This window comes from Parambassis ranga, chromosome 6 (genome assembly GCF_900634625.1).
Source record: "Parambassis ranga chromosome 6, fParRan2.1, whole genome shotgun sequence".
NCBI classification, from domain to species: Eukaryota; Metazoa; Chordata; class Actinopteri; family Ambassidae; genus Parambassis; species Parambassis ranga.
This window is the reverse complement of record NC_041027.1, coordinates 4484017-4504275: the sequence shown is the minus strand read 5'-3', so window position 1 is coordinate 4504275 and position 20259 is coordinate 4484017. Positions and strand designations below refer to the sequence as shown.

At 42.1% G+C, this 20259-nt stretch overlaps 1 protein-coding gene across 5 annotated transcripts in view; it reads left to right on the top strand.

Annotated features, from left to right (window-relative positions):
- The window catches only part of srgap1a (SLIT-ROBO Rho GTPase activating protein 1a), a 66995-nt gene that overhangs the window by 854 nt on the left and 45882 nt on the right, over positions 1 to 20259 (top strand). The window lies entirely within an intron of this gene.

Here is a 20259-nt window from a genome sequence, read left to right as displayed (position 1 = left end):
AAAAGCCTGTAATAGTTCTGGAGCTTTCAGATGTGTGTTGTTTTGCATGTGTAAGCCAATGAAAGTGCTCAGCAGCATATATGGAAAGCCTATCAAATAATCTGAGGCATGTAATGTGCGTCTTGTTATGCTGACAACCTGTTACTTTTCTTACTTTCACTCAGCTGGTGTGATAGATTGTTCCCACAGTATTACAGCGGGATTATGCAACTACAAAAACACAAGTCCACACATGTATTAAGATTCAGTGTGTTGCTCAGAGGCACTAAAGAAGAACCTGTTGCATGTGCTTCTACTGTTCTCTGTAAACCCCCCATCCACCCACCCATGCACACATGTTCTGATTTAGGTACAAAAGTGTGCAGCACAATATTTTGGTGCCACCCTAACTCATCTTGTCTCCTTCAAGTCTCTTCCTCATGCATGCAGAGCAGAGGTGCTTTATTCCCAGACAGACTGACACAGGAAGAAGCAGTTGCTGCTCCAGGGTAACCATGGGGATTTGGGCCCCAGCCAAACAGCTCTGTTCTTTAGTGCTCAAATACCACCTATTCACGTCCCCGTATCCAACCTTAAATCCTGAGAAAAAAGGGAGGGTTAGCAGAGGTCGGTGTGGTGGGGGGTTTTAATAGAGGGGGTGGTAGAGAAGAGGCTAGTGCTGTTTGAGGAATTATTGCATGTGGCTGAGCACAAGCTCTCATTTACAAAGAATGTTTCAGGACCCCTTTCTTTTTTTAACTATGAGAGTGACTAAGGGCTTTTGGCCCTGTAATAGAGGATGATGCACAGTTGTAAGGGGAAGCTGAACAAGACATGACGAAGCCTCCCATTTGTCATGCAGAGCCTGTTGGGATAATAACAGCAACCTGATGCTGCTGAGAATAGCTGTTGCATGATAGAAACGCAGGTGTCACAGTAAATCAAATGTTCAGGTGTGTTGAAGGTGCAGAATTCTAATTCTAATGCAGTGAAGCTTGTCATATATTGTAAATACTCCTGTATTGTTCTTTTAACATTGTAAGGCTTATATTTTGAATGTTACATTCTTGTTTATCAATTAAAATGATTTTAGACAGAGGCATTTTGGAGGATGTTTGCTAAATTTAGCTTAGCTTTTTCCCACGCAGTAGGGTCAGATTAATTTATCATCCAAAACTTTTGACAACAATCAAAGTCTTTTAGTAGGTCACATGGCACCCAGTTTGTTTTGGAAGCATAGCTGCCAGGCATATTAGGATATGAGTAATTAGCACTGGAAGAAAATGCTTAGTAAGGTTTACTACATTTGTGTGCTTTTCTGCATTCAGTAAATGTGCAGCAGTAAAGCCTTTTTATGAGTTTGCAGTGATAATGATGTGGATCACATATGCAGAGGACCTGTGACAGCCAGAGGCAGATTCTGGTGAGCACACAGTGATCGCTCAAGAAGCAGAACGACAAGCAGCCCAGAAAACTGCCTGGGCTGATGTTTGATCCTCAGTGTTTCACAGCTTTGTCTAATTTTCACAATATGTTCACAAATGTATGGCAGCCAGTTCTACTTGATCTTACATAACCACACTGATCTGTTGGCTGAAGCCCCTCTGCTCAGATTTTGGAGACAAATGCACCATCATCATCTGCCATCATCCAGCAGCTATGCATATTTACACCAACATTTTTCCCTCCTTAGAATCATTCTTATTTATATCCGCACTCTTATGATGGCAACTGTGTGCAGAGTGCGGTTGCTATTTGAGTCAGTAGATGTGAGGTATTTAATGTAGTTTTCTATGGTGACTGTCTGAAAGCCTTCCTGTGATGGCTGACATTCACTGACTGTTCTCAGGGCTGGATTGTCATTCAGCTGACATTCACTTCTTAAGTACCCTCCAACAGGCTTTTTTCCTCCCACAGAAGAAATGAAAATGGGTGTCTTTTTTGGCAATTGGAGGAAATTATCCTGTTATTGAAAAAGTTCTGTTGCACTGGGATTTAATTTTTGCTAATTGCTTTGAATTGGCATCTACATCAAGAGTCCGCTTGTTTTGGAAAAACAAAAACATTAAGAAGATTGGGTTAAGACAGTGGTATGCTGGCATTCTCTGTGTGCCGCTGTTCCTGGTGGGGCAGGGCAGCACTGCCATGTTTTCTCATGGTGCTGGTTTGTTGGGAGACTTTGGCTTGCTTTTTGTGGCCTGGGGGGGGGGGGGGGGGGTTGTGAATCAGATGGCAGGACCCCTTGAGCCTTTGACAGGGGTCCTCTCTTGGATCATCATAAAGGCTACCCCCTTTGACCTGCCTTTACTGCTGTTTGAAATTGGAGCCCTGCCCCCTGCATACTCAAAGAGGGTGCACCAATCTGTGTCCATATGCAGGGGAATTAAAGGCAGGAAACTGCTCTGAGGGGGTATGGTCTTGATTATCTTTCAAATGAACAGAATAGGTCTGGTTGTAAAAGGTGATGAAAAGTCCATCACTCATAGTTAACCAGTTGTATGGCACAGGATGTACATGTATGTTGATCACTGACCAGATGTTGCACATATGTGAAATCAATGGATCCCATGACAAAACTGTAACTTTAGATCTGTCATGGTTTTTAGTGAAATAAATCCAATCTGTCCTCGGACTTCACCACTTCAGGCTGAAGCTGTGTGTTTTCTTTCTTTAAATTCTTTAGGCTTCCTTTTTTTTGCATCACTTATTTTGAAAGTTAAGGCCCATCCCCCTCATTCGTCCATGTTGGTGTGGTGGTCCTCAGTGTCTTTGTTTGCCTTTCAGATGTGAGTTGCGCCCTTCATTTACTAAACACCACCACATATATGTGGTAGGAACTGATGCTTAATTGTAATATTGGCTTTGTGTCTGAAGAGACTTAAAAATTGAATTAAAATAAAAATCAGAGCAGCAGCAGACTCCTGTGTCACCTTTCCCCTCTTGCTTGGTAAATATTGTCAGTTTTGAGTGAGTGCTTCCAAACCCAGCTGTCAGTATACACTGACCTTCGTGTGATGGCCAAATTTTGTCCCATTAACACCATGCTGGAGTCATGTCATGAGGTGCTCCCCTGTGTGTGCTTGCTGTATATCTACTTCTGCCTCTCTCTCTCTCTTCCTCACCTCAAGTCAATCTTTAACATAAAGCAAACATACAGATTTCCTGCAGTAGTTAAGTTGTAGCTTATACTCTGCTGTGGACCCTTGAATCGTTGACACTCCATCTTCTCCAAGGTGTTGTTGGGAGTTAAAGGTTGAAAGACTAATGGAATTCTTAGCGCCTCCAGGAGCACTTCTCCACAGCATCACACATCCATTCACACGCTTACCATCTGTTTTTACTGCTCCTCCTGCCATAACTGTGTGTGTGGGTCTGTCGTGTGTTTCCACACAGCGGTATGGTTCTGGGTGTGGCGTTTGTGCACGAGTGTGCATTTGCAGGGCTGGGTGAATTGTTATTGACAGCACCATCTGTGGCCACTCACCCTTTTTGTAGTTTTAATAAACTCTGCTGAGCTCAAGTAAGGCTTCACATTCCCTGCTGTGTTTTTCATTGTAGCCACAAAGGCCACCGGGATGTTACTGCAACCCCCGACCCCTATCCATGTCCCCGTGTCCTCCCAGAAAACCAACCAAACCGGCTGGCATTCATGTAGCACTGTTCCAGTTGATGGCAAAACAAGTAGCCTGGTATATTGTCTTCACTTGTTCCCAGCACCTAATTCAATTTCTTCCCAGAAAGGATCAAATCCAACCCACAGCGGTGTGACCCCGACTGAGGCTGACTCAGAACACTTTTTTACGGCTAATGCCATGTTGTGCTGCTAGCGTTTGCCTCACATGGAGAAGAAACCCTTCAGTGCCTGGTAATGAGCTGGATGAGGTTTAGTGTGTTGCCATGCTGCACTAGCTAATAGGAAGTGCAGGGTGTAAATGGAATGGGACTATTCTTAGAGAAAGTAAAAAGGTAATTTAAACCAAGGGGGTGAAAGTGAAATAATGGGGATGTTGAAGGGGGATTTGGGGAGATTTTGGCTACTTTCTGAAATACTTTAATTCTTTTTGAAACACCGCTGAGGCCCGGCAGATGGACAGACAGGAAGCAGACAGACACAGTTTGACCATCGGGCCAGGCTGCTGCCTACCACCCAGTAGGGCTGGATTAGGTGGAAGGAGATTGGGGGATGGGGAGGATAGTATGAGGTCAGTGCAGGAATAAGTAAAGGCGGAGGTCATAAGCTCTGACTTGGTCGACTTGTTCTAATCTGCGTCTGTGTGTGTGTTCGGCCGATTTATCTGCCGGATGTAAGCCGTTTACGTGGTTAGTGTTGGTGAAAGCTTTTTAAGACAAGTGTAAACATTCTATAAGTTAAGTCTACTGCTGGTTCTCGTTTCCTGTGTTCACTTAAACAATGTGACATTGGCCTTTTCTTTTCTGCGACAAAGGTTGGACAGACAGACATAATCTGTTATAATAACCTCTGTGATTTGGTTGTGGTACTGATTACCGTACATTTATGGTGTTATACGCTCTTGTTGGGTAATGAGAGAGAGAAATAAAAAAAACTTCCAGTTTGTTCCAAATCTTTGCCTAAATTCAGGCAAGGTTTTGTGCAATATTTTGACGTTATTAGAGCACCGAGACATAAACATGATAAGAAATGCTTCATTTAAAAAGTTGTTGCTGTCTCCTAGAAACAAGCTGATCCTGAGCCCTTACTTGTGCCATTATAGGTTTGTACTTTTGACTGTTTAGCTGGCAGCCTATCCAGCTTTCCTGAAATAATTCAAAACAATCAAACGTTTGGCAGCAATGACAAATAATGTTTTTCTGGCAGGTCGAGCCTTGTCTGTGTTCGTCTAATGTTCGCCATATTTCCTGCACCTGTCAAAGACAAGCCAATTATATTAGTGAGTTGCTGTATTGAAAAAAATGTTCTTATATAATGTTCTTATATAATAATGTGAATAAAGTCAATATAAAACTCAAGCTAGTTAGTTAGAAACTCACAGTGTTATTATCTCATGTTATATGAAACTTTGCCTCCCCTGAATTTGTCTTGTCAGGCACACCCAACGTCCTGATTCCATCTACAAAGCTGCTTCAGACTTTTTTAAACACAACTATACAAATAGTCTGATAAATGTGTACTGTAAGTGTAAAGTTTTACACATCTTTCTAAAACAATTCTTTCTTCCACCTACTTTCTTCCCATCCACCCGTAACACTGATGAACAGAAGTTTAATTTACTGATTCTGCAACTCCTCCTTGTCCCCTCCCCCGTTTCCTTTTCTTCTACCTTGACCTCGCGACCTGAGGGAAGCAGGCATTGTCCCTGGTGCCCTCCTTATCAATAGCCAAAGACCACCCCTTGAGGGCTGGCAGACCATAATGGGATTCTGGCCTGAGGTAAAATTTGTGGGTTGTTATAAAAAGCAGCAGTCAATAAAATGTCAACTGAAGGCCTCAACTCCATTGTGTCTGTGCACCTGATTGATTATATTGTAGCTACAAGTCAAGAAGCTACCACTGTGTTTGATTTGAAAATATAAAAGTGTCTTGCTGCTTGTGGACACTCCAAGATGTTTTATGTGGTCAATGCAGATTTTAGTAGCACAGAGAAGACAAGAAAGAGTTTCCCATGGTCTCAGCTCTCAGCTTATCAGCCTCACACAATAAAGACTCATTGTGGGTTTGCAGCAGAAGTAGGGCCGAGCCAACTGTGGAGCAGCCGTAGCTGGTGTGTGAGTAGCCTCAGGCAGGTCTCGTGAGCTGTTGTCTGAACTCTCCTCCACCCTCCCTTGAGATGGAAACTGGAGCCATTGCTGTGGTTCCGGCCACAGATATGTGGGGGTGCTCGGAAATTTTGGAAAAAAGAAAAAAAAAAAGCCATTTATGGATAAAGGTCTGTCAGCCATGTTACTCTTCCTTGCTCTTACTACTGCCAGTGTGATCACACAATGGGGAAGTTATCCTTTGGCTGTGTTATGTGCCTTCTCATCCACTCTCCTTGTGTCTGAGCTTCATCAAATAATTTTACCATGGTTAACAGCTAAGATGTATTTATGTTTTTAGCTCACTTTTATCACTGTCCTTTCCTGAAAGCTCTTCAACACTGATCAGCTGTTTCTATAAATAATACAATTTTTGTCATGTGGCCTCATGTCATGTGGACATAATGCAATAGATGAAATATTTCTTTGTAACATTTCCTCCAGCCTGTGGTTTACAGTCAGATGAAATAAACGAATCTGGCTGAGTCACCATCTATTTGTAGCGCACTTAGACATTCACCCACACAGCAGACTGCTATAATACAGAGAACATGATAATTAAAATGTTAGGAACTTGAAACTTTTTTGGCCTGGGTTTCTGTCTCTTCCCACTTTGACCCTATGATGGTGGCCTTCTATCCACGACAACTCAACCCGCTGGTCGGCCTCTGGCAGTGATCTTTGACCTCTGAAATGAATTCTCTTGATGAGGTCTGTCCTGCACCTGTAAAGTTTTGTCTTTAAACAACAACATGTGGGAATAAAATGTCTCGTACACAAAGCCAATAGAGCAAACTAATCCTTTAGATGCCAATCTGCTTTGCATAGCATGGATCACCTGACTAGAAAGTATAGTGTGTCTGTGGTGTGCAGCTAAACTGTAAAATTATTGCTAATCATTGTTAAGTGGAATTAATGCTTGTTCCAGCTAAATTCAGAAATACAATTGCCTTTTGCACTTTCTGTTTGTATGACTAATTAAAGGAAGGCTGAAGACCATGTTAATTGTTTCGGCAGAAATGCCCTGCTCTATTCTGTGTGTAACCCTGACAAGACAGTAAGCATTGTTTTCTATTGTTCGGTCTCTGCTGTAGTCTCATGTATCCCCACAACTAGCATCAGTAGTAATAATAGTGGCACCCTTATTTACTGTGTGAATGAAGCTATACATGAGTTTTAAAAATGTGAAATTACCAGAGCACCCATCTTCTTGTGTCAGTGGCATAAGAACTACATAACTTAGTTAACAAAGCCCCTGATATGGTTGGTGGTTCAGTGGAAAAGTGCCTGTCATGGAACTTTGGCATAACAAATCATTTTTAACCTTTAGTTAGCATTTCATAATTGCTTGCATGATGTCTGTTTGGGAGCACAATTCTACTCCATGTAAGTAGTTAGTCATTGTGGAATAAAATCACTGTATTATTTCTTTTTTCTGGTGAAGTTTTTTTTTTAGGTTAGGTTGAAGTGGAGCACATTGCTGTCTGCAAGAAGTCCCTGCAGACTCCTGACAGCCCATTTTATTATAGTTTAATAGGAGTGCATGAGCTGCAAAGCAAAGTTAGTTTTTTAAATCAGACTGGTCTGGAAATGGGACATGCTGTCCTGATCTGCCCCATTTCTCATAACCCCCAAGTCTATCTGACATACATGGGCCCAGAAAAAAAAACACAGAGAGGACACTTTTTCAAATCTCCCCCTTAATTATAGATTGTGATCAGCCTCTGGAGCAGGGTGACAGAAAATGCTGAAGCACCATTAAAGCAGGGATTAAGATTGTTTAGAGCAATTCAGAATGTCAGTATGTGTGTGTGTTTATGCATGTCTGAATATACTCGGTCAGTCATCAGCCCAGCATGGATGCAGACACTCTGTACATGCCTCATATATCTTATGTTTTAATCAGGCTGTGTGGAGGAAGCTCCCTTCTCCCCTGAGGTCCTGTGATTTGTCCTGGTTAATGGTGTGTCAGAGGGACGTGATGCATGTTAACCTGGCTGGGTGTGTGGCACGTCAACAGGCTGGACTGTGGTCTCTCATAGGCGAAAAAGGGTGGCCTCCATCTCCTCTCTCGGTGGGAGACTGAAAAGAGAAAGCCCCAGTCTTGCTAGCTATAGTGTAGGAAAACAAAGAGCAGTGAAAGCTGATCTGTCTGTTCTTTTCTTTTTCCTCGCCTCTTTGTCTTTTGCTCTGCCACTCTGAGCAGCTGCCCTAAGGTTGGTCACATTCTCTGGTCGTCCCCAGCTCAGCTCTCATGTGTTAATCCAAAAGTATTGGGTGGATCCTGCTGGGGTCGCCTCCTGCAGGCATAACTGGCATTGGATTTCACCTGTCCCGTCTTGTCAAGTTTGAGGTATCTCAGGGGAGATGACAAAGACTTTTAATGAGATATTCTGAGGGACATTTTTTTAAGACGTGTCATCTCAGAGTGCCTGCTCTCAGAGTCCGCCTCCAGTACTTAAAAAGTAGGAGAGGATTGGCAGTTAAAGCCTCCCAGAGGGTAGGTCGGAGGAGATAACGGCGCGTAACTCTCTGTCACTTCCTCCATATTGGCTTCCACTATAATTATCTGGAAATGAGGTCCTTGTGATGCCTCGTCATCCTCTCTTCTTTCTGCATGTACATGTAGGACCTGATCGTGTTAGCCTTTCTTGAGCTCTGGTGCTCTGTGGCGTGGAGAGGTGGTAAGACATTTTGGACTTCCTCATTCTTCACAGCTTGGCTTTCACTGCCAAATGCCTCATGAGAAATCAATCCCTCCCATCCGTGACTGGAGCTGTGACAAGGGGACTGATTGGGTCTCTGGCTGCAGTGTGGGAGCTCTCTGAAACCCGAGTGAGGATAGAGATTAAGATAATTTTTAAGTCAAAATAGGGTTCAAAGAAAAACATACAAAGATCAAACTACACACATTATCCTCTTTAGGTTTAGCAAGTAACTGATATTTCAAAGAGTGTGTGATCCTTTGTGTGGAATGTCAGATTTGTTGTCATTCAAAGTAGTTTTAGAAACAGCACTAACATAGCTGCCAAACACTTGAGTGAATATACATTATATTCATTTATTTCATTTATGTAACTCTGTATTTGTTAATCCTAAAACAAAAAACAAAAAAATCCACCTCATTGTGAAAGTGGAGGCTTCACCAAACAATCCCTCTTCTTCTCTGGTTTTCTTGTCAGGTTGTGGAGTTGATCCTATGGTTTGAGAAGAGGAAAGTAAAAGAAATATTCATCCTTGCCTCCCTTTAAACATCCAAACTTGCCTGCACTGCAATGAGCTGTCACGATGGAGGCAGCCCCATTATTATGTTGTCGCTGTGCAGCTTTGGCCTTACAGATTTTGTTGCAGAGAGCAAAGAATTCAAATCCTCTAGTATTGCATTAAATTCCCTCTTTCTTTTAAAGTTTGCTTTGAGCTGTCACTTTGGTTGATTGCAGCTCAAGAAACAACCGGCTTCTACTCAATGTTTTTGCTAAATTCGGGGAATGTTTGAAACTTGCATAATAATAAAATGATAATGATTTTGAAGATGGTCCCTTTTTTTGGACTCTGAGGATTCATGTGGAGCACTTAAACAGCTATTAAAAATACATGTGTTCATATGTGGATGGAGCTTAAAAAACGTGTATCATATCAGCATAATTATATCTCTTTGATTTTAGATTACGCTTGTGCTTTGAAGTTTGGCTCTTGGCATTTTCCCATGGCTGCAGGAAAAGACCCTCTGCAGATGTCTGTCGGTGGGATTTGGCACTAATATGCACTTTTCATTTATTGTCAACACCAGCTCAACTAATTATAATAGTTTTAAAAACATGAATGAATACATTTACTCTAGTTTACATGGTTTGGGATTTTTGTCCATAATATCAGTGCTCAGATTAAGGCCATCTGACTTTAATGTAACAGAAGGTCTTCCCCTTTATGTGTATGTGAAATCATTTTTCTTCCAGCTTAGACCTGGGCTCTTACATACAGTCTCCCCACTATCCTCCACCTGCCCTTAATTCTCTACCCTCAATCTTAAATCCCAGCTTTAGCTCACCCATCCATGCACCTCATTACTCTTAACCCCCAACCTGCCCCGCTTAGCCCCAACCCATGTCCTCAATCCTCAGCCTGTGACTGGCGAAAGTGAAGGTCAAAGTCATATTGATGCTCTTGATGAGGCTGAGGTGTTGTCAAACCAGCCCATGCTCAATAACCAGGCATGTATCAACTCTAACCATACCTCTTTTAGAGCCCACAACTTTGTTTTCGGCACATTAATTTTTATTTTTTTTTTTTAAACCAATGCGCTTTACATTGCCATCGGCTGGCATTTTTCGATAGGGAAATGAAGCTTTACATTTTCTTTAAATCCAAGACACTTCAGTCAGAGGAGACAAATGATTTGCTAGTAAACCTGTGCCTCAGTCCTTAAGTTTGTTTGTATTATTGTGTGACTTTGGTGTGTTGGCACAATAATTTATGTCACACATCTTTAGACCAGTAACTCCGGTGTCTGATAAATTAAATCTGCCGTTTTTGTCAATGTAGTCTGGTGGCCTTGAAGAGACTGAAATCACTGCTTCACTTCCTTGTTAAAAAGGCTGTCAAGGCTGCTCTCAAGAGAACACTTACACTGATGTTGAATTATTCAAGGCTGTCTACAGCAGTTCATTACATGACAGCTTCTCCAAACTGGGGGACTGTCCCCTTAAGATACAACAGTATTGGTTTCTAGTTTTTTTCCAATGCTCCCATCCTCCTCATGGGACATCATCTGTCCAGATACATCAGGCGTTTGGACTCTTTCTAATCACTATGTTGCACTGACAGTTATCACCACACAATTCAAGTAAGATTACTAGGAACCATTATAGAAATAGTTTCAGATGTTAGAAGAAGTTAGATGAGCTGTCTTCAACACATGGCATTAACAGCACCTAGTAAACAGAAGGCTGAGTCTTCTGAACCTCCTGGAGGCGTGAGCGTCACAGTTTGACATGTTTTAATCCCACACAAACCTCTCAAACTGTTGAATAATTATTTTACCCTTCAAGCCATTGGCAGAGATCAGACCCTACATTCCCTTAAAGAGAGTATGTTTACATGAGGCTGAAGACGTCTCTGTGAGTGGATTATTTCAGCTGTCACAGCTCTGAGGACCAGGTGGGAAAAGATGAGGAGGAGTTCCTGCTTCTTTGTGTTTTCTGTCCTTCCACATTACAGAGCACTTTAATGGGAGGATTACTGTCTTTCAGGTGTTAAAGTACTTTTCCTCCCCATCCTTGTTGCCACTCTTTGCTATACCATACCTGGTATATGGTACTGTAATGCTACATATCTGTAGTATTTCTCTTACAAAATGCCATTTGAATAAACATAGTCATGTGATTAGGTGACCTGCAAATGCTTCCTTATGATCAAATGACTGGTAATTAAATTACAAAAAGACTAACACATGGGCATATACAGACAGATAAAGGCACATCACTGCGCAAACATTAATACATTGTATTAACACCCACACGTCTCAATGCACAAGGACGCGCTGTGCTCCATAGAGTCTAATTTAAAGGCATTACTCCAGTAATCAATACCGTCTGTGTGTAGACACAGTGGGGTTTGTAAAAGTAGTGTAGTGTAAAAGGAGGCTGAATGGGTGTGTGTGTGTATGCATGGTGTGTGCTGTGATTGTACAAACTTTTATTTGTGCTTTGTCTTAGCCAGCTGCTGCTGTGCAGATAAGACGCCACATCCTTCTTCTTTGACCTTGAAACTTAGCTGTAAAAATGTGTCTTCGGGACGATCTGAACAGGACACTGGAGTTTAAGTTTGAAAGTTTTTTTGTCATGTAGTTTAAAATTAATGGTCAGATTTTCATATGAGCTAAAAAAGAGCAACAGATGGAAGCTTTTGTGTACAATCAAGAAAAGACTCCATTGTTTGCTGTGCAGTGAACGTTGACATGTGCGGTGCCTGCTTTCTGTTGTGCTTTTTGTCACCAGTGAAACCTTCTGTGTTGAAATCCCCTCTGCATGATGTCTCAGTCTGTTTGTATTACTTTTTATTTTTCTGTTCGTCAGAACGGGAAAAGTGCCATATTTGCATTTTCTCCGTCATTGGGTTGTTTTTAAAATTCATATGGCATCTTAGAGTCATCATTTCTCTTGTCATCCACAATGACTTCTTCTTTCGATGTGAAACATTAAGCCCTCAGCTTTCCTTTCCACCACATTTTCTAACTAATAACGGCCCTCATACCATCCCTGTTTCACTTGCTCCTTCTCTTTCTGTCTCCCCAGTGGACTTCTAGCTCATGTCCTTGCCTCAGGAATTACAGGCCTGGTCTTGAATAGTAGGGTTGTTTCTCCTCGGCCCCCTCCAACTTCACTGCTGGCTTAACCCTATCAAAGTTTCCAGAAACCACACATCCTACAAGGTGCTGTTTGTTGTGGTAAAGGCAGGCAAAGGAGTGGAACCAGAGTTGGTCAGAACCTAAAAGGGAAACACATGAAGCAGAGGATGACGTGGACACAGTGCAGATCATGAAGGAATGGCTGCTTCCTCGTGTGGGTTTTTGCTCTAAATTCAGAGTAACTGTGCACCCCTTTTATCTTAAATATGGTCTATATGCTTACTAAAGTGCCATTGCTCTCACAGGAGGACACATTATAGGAAAATGACAACTACATAATTACTCTACATAATGTGACATTTTGTTGTCAGGAATTCTCCTCCATGGTCTCTGAATCTCAGCAGATCCATTTCTGAACGTCAGGTTTTCACCTTTGAGGGCAAACTGTAAAGCCGATCATATGACATTCTGCTGGTGTGGAATTGCGATATTTCCATATTTCTCCCCAAGGATAAAGTGGAATTCCTAAGATCACATGGCTGCCTGGATACAAAGCCTGTCACTTCAACTTAAGGCTAAAAGACCAACTTTAGCAAATCTCTGCAAAAATTCTGTATTCTAGATTTGCCTGCTTCTTATTTTTTTACAAGGGTTCCATCATTTGCTCTCATTCTTCTTTTTTTTCAGTAATTTAGATAAATTTGTTGCAAGACGCTTACACTTAACTGGAGGAGGAAGCTGGATGCCTTTTTAAAGGATGTTCCAAATTTCAGGGCAAGATGAGTAAGCACTCATCATGAACTCATCGGTTCATTATCCGGTAATAGTCCATCGCAGTAACAACATAGAAGACTATTTAGTAGTTGCTCTTTGAGTCCCTGCATTGCTTACTTTTAGGTTTGTTTGCAGGCTGCTCGGTCGGTGCTTTGTCAGCGACACCTTAGATGTTCCTGTGTGCATCTCCTCTCTTTCACCTCCCAACCACCTCCTCTGGCCTGTTGTTGCCACAGCGTCCTGGCTGTGGGAACACGTTTTCAGCCCAAGCCGGAAGTAGCTCCAGCTGGCTTTAGGCCATAGATCTGGTGTCCCTGCTTAGCTTTGGTGTCTCCATGTTGCGAAAATGACAAGACAAAAGAAGGGGCCTTTTAAAATAGAGGTGTGCATACTGAGAAGGAAGGCAGATGTACAAACACTTTGGCTGGACAGGCAGAGACAGGGAGACAGATGGCTCAGGGAGGCAAATAGAGGAAAACAGATGGACAGAGGCAAGCAGGAGGAATATAAACATCAAGTGCAATATTAATGTCAAGTTCTTAACAAAAAACAAACACTAGAATCCTGGTAAAGCTTTGTTTTAGTCAATCAAACAAAGGCTGCCTGGCCTTCAGAGTGAGATAACAATCACTGCAGAGGGAAGAGCTTGGTTGTCTACCCCCCCCCCCCCCCCCCCCCCCCCACGTGATGGCAGTCCGGTCTCCATACCTGCAAAGTATGCATTTAAACAAGCTGCAGGTGCAAGCCCCACCCCCCCTTTTCCTTCTTCGTCCCATCACCTCGGGGCCCCTGAAGAGGGAATAGAGGAACAGTCTCTTAGAAACAACCCCCTCCTTCAGCGCCTTATCACCGCAGGCCACACAACTGCTCTGCCATTCTTTAGGTTAATCTTTCTGAAGTTTGTATTATTCAAGTCCCTGCCAGCATGCTAAAGTTTCCATTTGTTTACTGTGAAGTCAAGTAAATATTCCAGTAGATGAAAGCTTGTGTGCATCCATTCCAGATGTTTCTCGTGCTGCACCCTCTTCAGCTGTCCGACCGCACAATTTTCATAGTATTGTTACCCCAAACAAACATCCCAACTGTAAGAGCTAAAGGCATGCCCAGCCATGTTTTTGTGCCTGAGGTTAGCTTTGTTGAGAATAAGTGCCTGCCTTGACATATGAGCTTTAGCCCCTTTATCTTTCTCATCACTAATATCCCCAAACAACAGCAACAAAGGCACAGCAGATGTAAGGTGAGGTGTCCTTTTTCTTATGTGAAACACGTAGATACTCTAGATCCAGTGTGGCTTTCTAAACTCTGGCAGGCCTTTAAATTAAAACAAGCTCAGGAGGATCTTATTCTGTACCGGTTTTCTGTATACAGATTATCTTAATCTCTCTTTTTTTCCACACACAAGGAACCACACTGGTCCCTTTAGGGCAGCAGACAGTGCAGCTGGGCATGTTCAAGAGATGAATGAGAACAGTGGGTGAGGTCTAGCCAAGAGACTGAAAGAGATCAATTTATTTCTCACAGATGCCTGTCCTCTGATGTAGAGCCACACAGATGTGACCACTTCCCATACTTAGCATTACTATATTTAAAAAAAAAAATGTTTTTAAAAGGTGCCTCTGTAGCCTGTTTCTTTGCAGAGAATGGCAACTTTGCTGAACACTGATTCACTGCAGCTACAAAAGGATTCCAATGGTTCTATGGTGACCCAGAGTTACAGGAGGAAAAGATACACAGAGAAACTCTTCAGACAGCTCCTGAAGTACAGACCCCTTGTCATAGCAGCATTTAGGACAGCGGAATCTTGTAAATTGTTGCAATATGTGGATTCACTCACAGGAGAAAAATACTAAAATATTGAGAAAAAAAACTTTGTGTGCCACAGACTAATAGAGAGCTGCCTTGACAGTGCTGACCTTTGAAGAAAGTGAGAGCTGGAGAATTCAAAATGCTGATAGTTTGTTGAATATCAGTTGTAACTTTCATTTTGCCATGTATACGGTGTAGACAGACCAAATTAACAGTTGGTATGAAACAAAACATTTCCAATACATTACAAAGGCTCCTGAACACTGATGCTATTAGGAGGCCAGTGCAGAGTAGCTTTCTGTCTACACAAAGAGAAGGATGATGGGAGTTACTCTACACTAACAGTGGGGATGCATGAGCGTTTGGATCACCATAGTAATTATCTTTGGCCCAAGCATCACCCAACAACTGCAACATGTAGTCATGAATCTGTAAAGCCGTGCATGGCACAGATACAGTACCATTCTGGAGCCTTAATGCCTTATCTTTAATGTCAAGTAAGACTGTTAATATAAAGATGGTCATTGCGCTCCATTGTTATTCCGGTGGTGTCTGCAGGGGGTACACTTTTTAGTGGGGCATTCCTTAAAGACCACATATCAAACACACACACACACACACACACAAATCACAGCCAGACCAACACACTGGGCTCGGACTTGTGTCCAGATCAAACAGAATGTCTGGATGTTAACCAGCAGCTGAACAAACAGCTCTGCCTCTAAATGTGCTTACTTCTCCCAGCATTCAGCTCCTCACTCTCTTATTATGTTTGGATCAAAATGATGGTCCTTACCGGCCACCATAAAGTCAACGGTGATTGATCTCCCTCCTGCTAGATGTAGGCCTCGCCTCTGTGGGGGTGTTGCCTTAGCAACTGTGGCTTTTGGCTCATCTAATGGGCAGAGATGATAACATTACAGTTATTGGAATTGCACATTTAAATATCATCCTGTTGAATGGAACTGACGTTTAATTAGATTTTTATTTTTGCTATTTGGAAGCTAGATTAACTTCTGTTGTTTTTTTCTTTTGTAATTTCTAGAGTGTATTGTGTTTGAGCAGCATGCACATTTAGGCACCATGGCTGAGATGTTTCTGAATCAGATCATAAAAACCAGAGCGCAGGAAGGAACCTGAGCTGTTTGGGTCTGCCGCCCACAATGCTCCCGGGCCCAAGAGGAAAGAGGAAAATCATCATCACAACTACTACTGCATTTCCTGTTGGAGTTGTTGGGAAAATATGTCATGTCAGATCTTAGAAGTTTGTATTCTTATTCTCCACAGTTTTGTTGAGCATCTGTAACTCACACCTCTTGTAAGTCACTTCACACAAGGAGAGTTACTACTTGATCATGAAATATCCCAAAGGATGTTGGTTTAGCTTTCAGAGTTTGAAGAAGCAGAGGATTATGGGCCAGGAGCTTTTCCATTCTGATTTAACAGTCATTCTCTGGATCACAGTAGCCTACAGTACGTCTATTGGAAGGCTCTCTGTGGTTTTGGAAGCTGCTAACATGTCAGTCAGATGTTGTAATGGAGACCACATTGCCAGTTCTGTAATATTTTGAGATAAAATGCTTCAGCAAAGCTGGCAGTAAGGTTTGTGTAAGTTGGCTGTATATTGGAGAGAGACAAGTCACCATTAGGCCGACCATTAGACTACTATTCCTCAATGTAACTGCATCCCTGACAGGTTTATGTTATCATCTTTTCAGATATTTGTTGCATCAAAGACAGAGCAGGTATGACGTGTTGGTAGAAGCAGAACTGGATATCAGCAACATCAGCTCAGTAGTGATGCAATCTGAGATAACAGCCCCACACTGTAACAGACTCCTGCAACCATGCCCAGATGTGAGGCGGTTTAGTCCAACAATATCTGACATACCAAGCACATGATGAATTTCTTAGTAGTCTGATGATGATGATGTAGTTTTAGTCACAGTGTTTCTTATAAGTGCATTCTGTGTGACACTCTTGGCCGTGACTTGTTGGCCTGGTGATTCAGCTGCAAGTTTAAGTCAGGTCTGCTGTGATCGAAATGAAACATCAACTAATTAAAGGCTCATGTAATAACAATAAATATTGTAATGTTAAAGCTCTGCCATATTTAAATGTAGGGAAGTTAATCAGGTCAGCTACTTAGACCTAATGTTGGTCAATTTATTCAACCTCCTCTCCTTCCAATAGAGGAAGAAATCCAAATGTCTTTCTGTCTCTCACTGTTGGTTATGTGATCCTTGTCAGTGCTCATTGTCGCACAAGGGCTTGGTGTCATTCACCCTGCAGGCCTTGGGCCTAGTTCACATCCATTTGCCACTATGGTGGAGACAGAAAGAGTACCCAGACATCTGGGTTTGAATATCTAACAAAGAGAGCCCCTCTTGAAGATTGCAGATTGTGCTGGTAGATTCATTGGTGCAGGTGTGAGCCATGTGTGGTTCCATGCCTAAAAGCCTAACTTAAAATCACAGACAGATCTTTCTTCTTCTTAATATCAAAATAGGACAGGAAATGAGTGTATGTGTTTATCACACATTTAGCACATTTATCAAAGAAGCTACAGAAATGGTAGCTCTGATGTAATAAAATATAGCATAAGTGCTGTGTTGGATTATCAGAACGCTGAGCACTTGTTGTCATGTGATCCCACTCCAGCTGTAATTGAAAGCTTGTGCTCTGTTAAAAACTGATTGGCCATGTCGTAATTACCTTCGATGGTATTTATCCTGTCTTGTAGCCAGCCTCCAGAAAAGGCAGAGACAACTCCTCCAGTACCAACCCAGAATATGAAGCAGATGGTGGGGCCGGGCACCCTTCTGTATGGTCCCTCCGCAGGCCTCAGCTGCTATTTCAGGTGCTGCTGATGAGCCACTCTGCATGTGGAAATGCAGCCCTGGGACTGATGTGGTACAGCATGTCCCAGATAGCTGTTAGTGGAGACTGTAATCAACTTGAAGAAACTCTAGAAAACTCTCAGAGAGTTTCAAGTCTTTTATGGTACCCGTAGAGAAATACGTTGCTGCACTCAGCAAAAGTAACAGATGCATTTCAGACAGATTGATTCATAGCAAAGTTAATTAGCAGCATCAAGGGAAAGCATATTGATGGATTGAGGAAAGGAAGGGAAAGGAAGGGAAAAGTTATCTCTTTGGCCCTCTGTTAGAGCCTGAGTTGTTTTTACCAAAGCCCAGTTTCTCTCTCAGAGGATCAACATTGTGGGTCAGTACCCATCCTGCTTACAAGGCACTTTCATTGACAATAGAATAGGCCTATCTGGCAAATCAAAAGCCTTTCTGAACTGCAACTTTGGACATATTTGTTTCCATGAATAGGGTATGGGAAGTTTGTGATGTGGCCTTCACAGGAGCAATTGGATAACATCCAGTTCACAAACAAAAGGGCTTTGGTCCGAAGTGATCATCACAAAGACCAAATAGCACTCTCTCATTGTCCATATCAACACCATGTGCATTCTGGGCCACATTGACTGGATATTCATCAGTCAGCTGGATTTGTTGCTGACAGCTTTATTGGCCGAGCTTTGATTCAGCAAGCCACTGTCTACTCATGCCAGGACATACACAGATATGGCTGTAAAAAAGAAATGACTTCACTCTCAAGACAGTGCACAGGTGCTTTTATATCCTCTCAGCTCAGTACCACACACAGTTATGCCCTCCGAGGCCTTTACCCATGTTTACCATACAGATGACCACAGAATGGTATGAATGCACCATGTAAAGGTAGAGGAAAACTCACAAGGAGGACGCTGACTAACTGGAGAAAACTACGGATTACAGAGACACTCAGGCTCCCATGTGTTTGTTTCTGTCAGTTGGTTTGTAAGAAACCACACTGATGTTTCCCTCAGCGTGGGATTTAGATGAAGCCCAATTACGATCAAAGCACAAAAGCAACTTCATTTCAAATATTTGCCTATAGGATTAGATAAGTCTCACCCTTTTATGTAATGTCAGATCATAATCTCATCTCTGCTCACAGACAGATACATACAAATATTTACATGAGGAAACAGCGGGTTCTTGGTGTAATGTCAGTTCAGACGTGTTTCTTTTTTCCACCTGCCTCAGGTAACGGGATATTTGGGTTCTTTCAAAGTGGATTTGTGTAGATATATGTACACAGTGTGGTGGAGGAGCCAGTTGTTGTGTGGAGTTGAAGCAATAAACTGCTGTGCATGAGTTCAGCTGCACTTTAGCCTAAAACAAATGTGGAACACTGTAAGGATTCACTATGAATATCAACGCCACTTCACTTGCTATCAGACAGCTGTTTCTGAGGGTACCTGTATTGCTGCCATTCTTTGCCAGACTCCATCAACAAAACCTGCTATTTTACCTTGCAGGCATTGCTGATGTACTGCTGTTTATGTTACTTTGGATTCAAATGCTAATGCATGCCAGCCCCACTATAATGCAAACAAACAACAACATACAGGAAGCCGTAGACCAGAAAAGCTGTTCTCTGTAAAGGTAAAATTGAAGGTTTTTCCAATGGAGTTTGGTAGCTTTGGAAAGAGTGGCATAATAGTTCCTGTTCTAAATATTGTCAACACTTAAACTCATGTAGAGTGTTTACGAGTCTGCTGTGTGTTTCTGCAAACTAGTGGCATGCTGAACTATGGATAAAAGTCCATAAAAACTCCACTCCAAAAAACAAACAAACAAAAAAAAACCTGAACTATCCCCTCAAGGGTGAAACAAGCTTCTTCCGTGTATGTCTAATTTCACAAGATTGTTCTGAAACCCTCTTTCATTTTTTCATGTTGGCTCAAACAGTGGTGATTATGTGCTCATCCACAAGACTATGGTCTGTGCACCTGTTATATTACCCTTATATAACCTCTGCCTTGGAGTAGATTGCCAGCTGTATTGGTGCTTTGCTATTGTTGTGTTTTAGAAATGTAAACCTGATGCAGCTAGTTACGTTCATAACACTCTTTGTCCTGACACACTGCATAATGGAGCTGCTGATGAAAAGGTTCCAAGAAAAGCTTTGTTATCTGAATTTCAGAATGTTTCCTTCTCAACATGTGGGTGGCCTGTATATGGAAAGTAGTTTTTAAAGGCAATAATTTTGGTTTAAAAAAAATGACTTCAGCCTCACACAGAAGGAAGGCCAGAACTGAGGGAAAAAAATATGCATTCAGATTTCAGATTTATCCGCCTCTGTGGTCATAGCCCTTTGTGTAACTTTCACTGCTGAATTTTCTTGATATGTGTCCCAGTTTTCGGCAGCAGCACTCCTGTAATTTTCTCTGACAGGTGGTTGCCTTTGAGCATTCATTTGCAGATACGTCAGCTTGGTGCTACTGCTTCTATGGCCAGGGTTTGACTTGAAAAATGAATGATTTAATGAATTTCCATGTGCAGTCATGGGTGTAATTGTGTTAAATGATCCACTACACTCTTTTGTGTCAGTGCCACGGTTGCTTTGTTTTAATCCCCACATCCTCTGGAGATGGAAGTAAATTGCAAGGTTTACCTATTCTTTAGAATCCATGGTGCTCATTTGTGCTCTCCCAAGTTTGTAAATGGCCTAATGTTCTCTAT